This window comes from Aptenodytes forsteri, unplaced genomic scaffold (genome assembly GCF_000699145.1).
Source record: "Aptenodytes forsteri isolate BGI_AS27 unplaced genomic scaffold, ASM69914v1 Scaffold307, whole genome shotgun sequence".
Lineage (NCBI taxonomy): Eukaryota > Metazoa > Chordata > Aves > Sphenisciformes > Spheniscidae > Aptenodytes > Aptenodytes forsteri.
In genome coordinates, this window is record NW_008795303.1 from 1,463,501 (window position 1) to 1,472,213 (window position 8,713).

At 41.3% G+C, this 8,713-nt stretch overlaps 1 protein-coding gene across 1 annotated transcript in view; it reads right to left on the minus strand.

Moving 5' to 3' along the window:
* The window catches only part of ZMYM2 (zinc finger MYM-type containing 2), a 97,411-nt gene that overhangs the window by 87,928 nt on the left and 770 nt on the right, over positions 1-8,713 (minus strand). The window contains exon 2 of the mRNA XM_009279369.2: positions 8,362-8,419. The gene's annotated coding sequence lies outside the window, so the exon portion shown is untranslated. The remainder of the gene's footprint in view (positions 1-8,361; positions 8,420-8,713) is intronic.

Consider the following 8,713-nt stretch of genomic DNA (forward strand, 5'->3'; position numbering starts at 1 on the left):
CAGCCCCCCCCCCAGCCAGTCTGTCATGGGAGCTAACATGGTAGAAAAAGCTGAAATAAAAAACAGAGCAAACAACCAACACCTACGCAGCTCCCCTGAAAAAAAAAAAAAAATCATTGTGATGATTCATGGAGCTAAACTGACTCCCAAAAAAAGAAACAGAGAAGGCCAGTGTTGGTACAAAGAAGAGAAGACAATGACAACCCTAAGTTAGGCTGGTTTAAACTGTCACGCAACCAAGCATATATGCTTATTTGAATGTAACACCATGAAAAATACACTATATAGCATTTGTTCTAAGCCAGTATTTTGTCTTTCAAGTCCAAATCTGCAACTGGAATAAAGACCTGCAGAACATACTGTATTCCAAGCCTAAAAAAAAACCCAAAAAACCCAAACCAAAACACATTTAACTTTGCTAGTGGGGAGCTTTTCAAATCCTCTTTAAACTTTTGCCTAAAAAGAAGAAAGTAATGCCTCAGTAAGTTATTCCAACTCTTAGTTAACCCAACTCTTAGTTATCCTACCTGCTGAAAGGCTACACACTGTTCCCTATCTGAATTTATATTGCTTAGGCAATAATCAGCACTCAGAAATTAAGCCTTTAACATTGGGGGGGGGGGGGGGGGGGGATGGGTGGGAAGCACCCTATTATCTAATGTTATTGGGCGCATAGTCTCTCCTAGACCAGGATTAAGTCACACCCTAATCTATTTTCTTTTATTGAGGAATAGACAGAGTTTCTAAAGTCTGTTAACAGAAAGCATGTTTTCCACTCCGTCTTAAGTCATTCTTGTAGGTCTTCTCCAAATTCTCCAATTCTTTTTAATTATTAAAAAATGCTGGACTTAGTTCAGATCATAATTGCTGTACTATATACAACATTAGTCAGACCATCTCAGTATTTCTATTTGTTAATTCTTTGGACAGAAGTATACGTAATGATGGCCAAACACAGTGACAATGGCAACAATTCCAAGATATATCCAACATTTGCGTCTGGTGAAAAAAAAATAACCAACCTTTGTTGCACTCTCCATTTTCTGTCACTTCTAAATCGCAATTATTTTTTTCTTGTAAGTATTAGAGAACTTCTTACCTGACCTTTCTAGATACTAACTGGCTTCTTTAATGAGGTACCATCTACCAGAACAAAACCTCACCTTCTGAATGAACATTTTTCAAAACTAACACAACCACCACAAACAAAACAAAATTAACAACCCCCCCCAAAACCCATGCACACAGAAATACTAGCTATTGATTTAAAAGATGTCTGGTAAATTCTTCCAGCTTAGTAAGAGCTCTTAAACATATATAGGTTGGTATATTAATCATCAATTCTTGCTCAAACAAAATGATGAAATGATTTCAGGTATAACAGAACACTAGGTCTTCTTCCCCTTTCCACACATACATACACACAAAAAAAAAAGATAAAGAGAAAAGAAAAAAGACACTGATACCAGACCCATATATTGCAACTTTTATCACAGGCTCCTAGGAGCCAAAGTTACGGACCACACTATGCTAGCCACCGTACAAACACAGAATAAGACTGTTGAAAGAGCAAACAAGCTAAACATAAGGGACAACAGATGGAGAGAGACAGAAAGAAGAATACAAGGAAACAGCACCACCATAAACAATGGTTAGAATTAGTTCTTGTTCTAAGGATGGTGTGTTTGAGTCCCAGAATGACAGGAAAGGTGGTGGTTTGGTTTTGGTTTTAGTAGGCTTTGTTTCCTAAAGTTAGCTTCTTTTGCATTACCAGGTTGCAACTGCTTTAAAGGGTGCACACAGCGAACTTCTCCAAGCATGAGCAGCATCACAGGAGAATGAACAAGTGTTTAACTGCCCATGATGTCATTTTCTAAACAGCACTTAAAATCTCATTAACAACAAAAAACAGGTAATACCCTTCACAGCTAAACCCCAACTATAAATTAAAGGCAAGTAACCTGTTACTTTTACAATTATAAAATAAGAGATGCAAAAAGACCAGACAGTCAAAGCAGAAGACGAGGAAAGCACTCTTGTTCAGGATTCTGAATCCGTATCAACAGAGAAGGATCATTTTTACCACAACCATAAGAAAAACTGTTACAAGATACAGAAAACAAAGGCAAGGTATGAGATTTAGTCATGTGATTTATTAATACAACTACATAGCAAACACTTAATTGTTTATTAACAATCAAGAGAGAGCTTACTACGTGGAAGAAATCTGCAGTCTGTTAGAAGAGTAGCATGTGCTGTGCCTAAAACAAGGGCTAGATTACAGGCTTAAACCAAAGATCTCATGACAACACTGTCCACAAGTGACAGACAGCACAGAGAGTTTTCCTTTTGGGGAGGAAGGATTGCCTTTGCGATAGTAGCCTGAGCTAAAGGTCAGACATCCACAAAGAGAAGTCAGAAGCACACACTGAGATTTAGCTGGTATAGAAGACAGCAAGTTTGGAAGAGAGAGAGACTTGAAGGTCATCGATACAGAGATGATAGCTGAGTTTATGAATGAGATTAACAAAATAGTTTTTAAAGAAATTTGATGTAGTACTAGGGGCAAATGCCAAACTGGAGAAGTCTTACAGGGATCTAAAGAAAAGGAACTCCAGAAAGAAGTAAGGTTTTCACCAAGGTTAAACTTTCAAGGAGAGGAGGGGGAGGGGAGGGGGAAAAAAAAAAAAGAGATCGTTGCATCATGAGTGGGCTTTTGTTTCAAGTTCAGTACAGTTATATTGCACAGAAGAGCCTAAAGGAACACAAAATGCCAATATGCTTCCAACAAAAGTCTGCAGGAGGAAAACAAACAGGTCCATGTTTCTAAGAGTGGCTATGAGCCATAACAGGCCTAAATTAGAAAATCATGCGCATAGTTATTCTATGGGTTATGACCAATGTTACCATTTTCTTGCAATGCCATCTTTCACAACAAAGGAACTGAGAAAACTGCATGTAGAAACCAATACGAACTCTTCCATTATGCCACTGTCCTCTCCTAATGACGCGCTTTCTTTTCCGGCCTCCCAAGAGTTAGATTGGTGAGCTATGGTGCAAGTATCTAAGCAGTTGTTGTCCTATCAGTTAACAGACTGTGTGACCAAGCGTACATCACTACTTTGCACAATCTATTAAACAGGGGAAAAGGTAGAATTAAGATGACATCCTGCTTGGCATGTGTCAGTAAGTATTAAAACTAATTAGTAGTGACTATGCCTTGATAGACTAGGTACACAAATTTAGGTATTATGGCTTTTAGAAGTTACAGTGATATAAACTGAAGGTTCTGATCGTCTTGTAAGAGTTAAGGAAAAAAGTTTATGAACCTTAATGCACAGTAAAGTACAGAGTGCCTAATTCATTTATTTTAGGTAACATATTAAGTGTTAAGTATTTTAGAGATATAAAACTATCATTTCTGAACAATAACAATGCATGATTAAGTAGTCTCATCTCAGAAAAACTTAAAAAAAGCAAACAAAAAACCCACCAGAATCCTCTTGCGCTACTGACACTCAGTATGGTTGGGCAGAGCACTAGTAATGCCTGAGTGCATTTCAAACCATTACTGCAGCTACTCTGGAGCACTGAACACTTGCTTCTGCGCCCCTGCCTCAGTGATGAATCCCTGCCACCCCCATCAGATTATTCTCCAGTGGCTGATGGTAGAAGGGGCAGAGAAGGAAGCTATGGTCAAGGTAGCTCAAAAAAGCTTGGGAAACACAGCAAAAGATAGAATGCTTAAGCATTAAAACAAAGTTACAAAGCATAAATACCCTCCAAACACAGAGCAGTTTGAAAAATACATTGGTGGCAATGATGTCACTAGAGACTCTGAGTTGACCACAAAACTGAATAATCTGTTAATTTTAATTATGTTGGACTAGCAAAATCTGAATTTGTCATCTGTATTATAACCACTGATTAATTTTTTTCTGATAGCAAAGTGGAGTAAGAAAACGACTTTCATCATTGACGTGTCCAATCCACAAGATACTTCAGATGAAGGCATGAGAATCCCTCAGTGGACACTTAGGATCTAACCTGTCTATAAAGGACAGTCGTTGATCTTATCTAATGCAACTGTTGATGTTCTCATCCATACAGACATATAATCAAATTGCGTGTGTGAATCCTACTAAACTCTAGTGGCACAGAGTTTCACAGAATAAATACAGGTTTTGTCTTAAAATTGATAATTCCTGGAAGGTCACAGAAGACAAAAGTCTTAAATTGCCATAACAATTTAAGTATAAATAAGTGGAGTTGAAATCATAGAATCATTTAGGTTGGAAAAGACCTCTAAGATCATCGAGTCCAACCATTAACCTAACACTGCCAAAGTCCACCACTAAACCACATCCCTAAGCACCACATCCACACGTCTTTTAAATACCTCCAGGGATGGGGACTCAACCACTTCCCTGGGCAGCCTGTTCCAATGCTTGACAACCCTTTCGGTGAAGAAATTTTTCCTCATGTCCAATCTAAACCTCCCCTGGCACAACTTGAGGCCATTTCCTCTCGTCCTATCGCTAGTTACTTGGGAGAAGAGACCGACACCCACCTCGCTACAACCTCCTTTCAGGTAGTTGCAGAGAGCAATAAGCTCTCCCCTGACCCTCCTCTTCTCCAGGTTAAACAACCCCAGTTCCCTCAGCCACTCCTCATAAGACTTGTGCTCTAGGCCCTTCACCAGCTTTGCTGCCCTTCTTTGGACGTGCTCCAGCACCTCAATGTCCTTCTTGTAGTGAGGGGCCCAAAACTGAACACAGTATTTGAGGTGCGGCCTCACCAGTGCTGAGTACAGGGGCACAATCACTTCCCTACTCTGCTGGCCACACTATTTCTGATACAAGCCAGAATGCTATTGGCTTTCTTGACCACCTGGGCACACTGCCAGCTCATATTCAGCCAAGCCACCCAGAGCAGCAATGAATGCTCATTGGCCATCTCAGTGGGGATAAGGGATGGAAATCCACATGGCAGCACAGACGCAAGGCTTGTTGATGCATTAGAAACCACAGAAGCACCTGGAAACAGTCACATAGGAATTCGGGCTTCTCCCCCCAAAAATGCAGCAGGATCAACAGCCCAATTCAAGTGCATCTACACCAATGCAAGAAGCATGGGCAACAAACAGGAGGAGTTAGAAGCCATTGTGCAGCTGGAAAACTATGATATAAAATCAATATAGTCAAGTGTTAACCAAAGAGGACATACCACGCAACTGCATTCCAGAAGTCTCACACTGCTCCCTTCTACCTAAAATTCCTCTTAGAAATACAAAACGGTACCTGACAAACTCCCAAATCTTGGTCCAAAATGAAGAATTTTAATACTAGCATCTAAATTGAGCAGATCATATACCAAGTTAGCATCTACTGCCAGCCATATTTGCCAGCAGCATGTAGGGTAGGCTACAAGTATGGAAGAAAAGCTAAGTTTCCTCTGAACTCTAATCTCTCAGAAACCCAGTTATCCTCCTGAAGCATTCACCTAGTAAGATTAAATCACTGAAACTAAGCTGAAGTTAAGAAGTTGCAAAAAACCTTTCAACTGTTGAGTTAAACGCAACAATTTCAGCAGACAACAAAACTCCTGTAGCATACAGGGCTTTAAGAGCCTCAGGAGGCAAGTATTACCTCAAACTTCCCAGAAGGGACAGCTTACTCGTCTTTTGAACTCTTCTGAGCTTCAAATTTCAATCCCTTTCCACAGCTAGGTTGAGTTCATTGTTATTTGTGATGTACATGTCTTCTGGAAAAAAGAAACAGTTCTCAACAAACAATGGCTTTTCCATTAGTAACAATACTTGATATAAATTCTTCACAGAACACATTCTGCTTTTGTTGCTGAGTCTATCAATTGACTGCAAACTCTGACACAAGATGACAGAATTTCAGTAATTCTGTATTTAGTCCTCAAAACCAAAATGAAAGCTACTGTAACAATGCAAGACTATTCATGATGCTGCTGGACAAAAAAAAAGAAAGCAAGCCAGCAAAAATCTGAAAGAGGTTGTACCAGTTTTGGTCCTACATCCCTCTGTATACTTGAACAATCTCTGTAGAAGACAAAGAAACTTGCTTTCACTTTTTCACTGGCACTTGTACATTCTTGCTGAAGCAAATCCCTCTTAGCATATTATTCCAGGGTAAGCAACAGTAGAATGCAATCATGTATTTGGGGTCAAAGGGGATTAATAACAATAATATAAAGGAAATTTATTAGATACTCTAATTAAGACAGTTTTTTATTAAAACAAGTTATTTAGTTTAACTACCTAATAATGTCATAGAATAGAATAGTAGAATCACTTAGGTTGGAAAAGACCTTTAAGATCATCAAGTCCAACCATAAATGATGTCCCATTATCACCTTCATTTCACAAACTGTGGCTGAGGAGTTTGGTTCCTAGAGCTGACCTTGCAGCAGTAAGCACCAAATACATTCCCTCACACTACAGCATGGCCTATCACATGCCATAGGATACACTTTTTACCTCCAGTCATGTGCTAGAGAAAAGGCTGTACCACCACCGCCACAGTTGGAGGAGGACAATATGCCATCTACTAGGATGATTTTGTGCAAGATGTTAGTGTAATTCACAAACCAGCTGGCAACTGCTTATTGAGGTTTACTGAATCTTAGCTATACAGCTGTTCTTGGCAGTATTCTCATCTTTTCATAGGCAGCCACACAAAGCTGCAATATTTTTTTCAAACCAGCTCCAGTACACAACATCCTTTTTCAGTCCCTTCCAACACAACAGCCTCCCTCCTTCCAAAGCATTATTTGCTTTGATCACTCTTAGAAGTAACTTTTTTAACATGAAGCAGCATCAGAAAAAGCAGAACAGCTGTTAGACTGGAACGTATAATGTATCAGAAGTAGAATTAGATGGTAGCCTTACATCCAAGACATGGTAAGAGTTAAAAAAATTACAATTAAAATTTTAAAATTACAGTAGTAAGTCAACGTTTAGAACAGACCACTTTATTAATGATAACAGGCCATACAAACTCACAGCATCTTTTGTGAGGTTGGTAATTTTAGAAGCTCAGAATAAATCCAAATCTGATGCCTTCCTCCTAAGCAGTGAGGTTTTGCAGAGAACCATTTATTCTTTGTATATGTAAGCCACCAAAAAGTGACAAAGAAAGTTGCAAGCTATGCAAATCTGGGAAATCTACAATGCAGAATGGCAAGGGAGGAAAAAAAAGGAAAAAAAAAATTTCAAGATACAAGTGGTGGGGAAGACTACAACACCTGAATCCCCCCTGTACCCAAGTGAAGAACCCAGAGCGCAAGACAGGCGCTGCCTTTTTGTTTTGTTCTCTGGCTGCACGTTACCCACCAGACCTGCCGGGGCCGGCTGCGCTTTTCGCGGCGGCCTCTAGCGGCGACAGCCCGCAGACGGCGGCCGCATCCAAACTCGGCTCCTAAAACCTCTCCCCATGCGCACACCGCCTTACTTTCTCCTTCGCTGCACTACTTTGCGATTTCAGAATCCCCCGTGCAGAAAAAAAAAAAAACATTATTAAAAAGGGCGCAAACCAGAGTCAAATTACAGCCCAATCCTACGGACAAGGATTGGTAATCAGCCTCTTCTTAGCCGACCCAACACTCAGAGATCACAATCTGCTTTGAAAATCCCACACAGATGAAACACCTAAAATGCTCACTATGTAGAAGCTGTGCGTTTTCCACGTGACCTCCAGCTTTTTGGGGAAGGGGCAAAACAGATGGCTCAGAAGCCCCGCCAAGGCACACAAACTGCCAACGGCACCCAACAAAATCACCCAAGCAAATCTGCGGGCATGAAGAACCAGTCTGAACGCACAAAGGAGAGACGCTGGAGTACGCTCTGCAAATTGCTACGTTATTTTAAACCTCTCATTCCTCTTCTTAGCTTCAAGATATGCAGGACACAGGATTGTAGAAAGAGGGGAAAAAAATTTGAAGATGGCTAAAGGTGTCTCGTCATGGATTTTAATGCACACTGTAAAACTCTAGAGGGCACCCGAAATATGCCCTCCCCCTCCCTCCTGAGCCGGGTAACGTGAGCAGCGGCAGCAGCCCGTCGTCTGCTTGCCGGAGTTGGTATTGCAGGAGCGATGTCTGCAGCAGCAGCGCCCACCCCGAGGAGGAGCCGCCTCCCAGCCGTTACGGGGGCGTCTCCAGCCATTACTGGGGCTTCGCCCCAGGGCAGCAGCTGCTGGACCCAGGAATTTCCCCACCCAACCCTGGAGGCCCCTCCTTCTACCCCAGCCCCCGCAGAATATGGGGGCGTGGGTCAAGCCCTCCCTAAGCAGGTCTAGCAGAGGCAGAAAGAGATACATAAATAACACTCACAATGGAACTCCCTCTCCTTGTTGGTCTCTGCCAAGGCTGCACCAAACTGGGCTGGAGCCTAAGGGAAAGACATGGGGTTAACATGGGGCAGCAAGGAGCGGGCAGCGCCCCCAAGCAGCGTTTCCTTTGCCTGGCCAGGGCAGGTACCGCCTGCATCACCCACCACTTCCCTTTAATGCCAACCCTTTAAATAAATAAATAAATAAATAAATAAATAAATAAATAAATAAATAAATAAATAAATAAATAAATAAATAAATAAATAAATAAATAAATAAATAAATGTTGCCCTCCCCCGGGGCGGTGGGGGGGTACTCCTCAAGCACACCCACACCGCCTGCCCCCCCTGGAG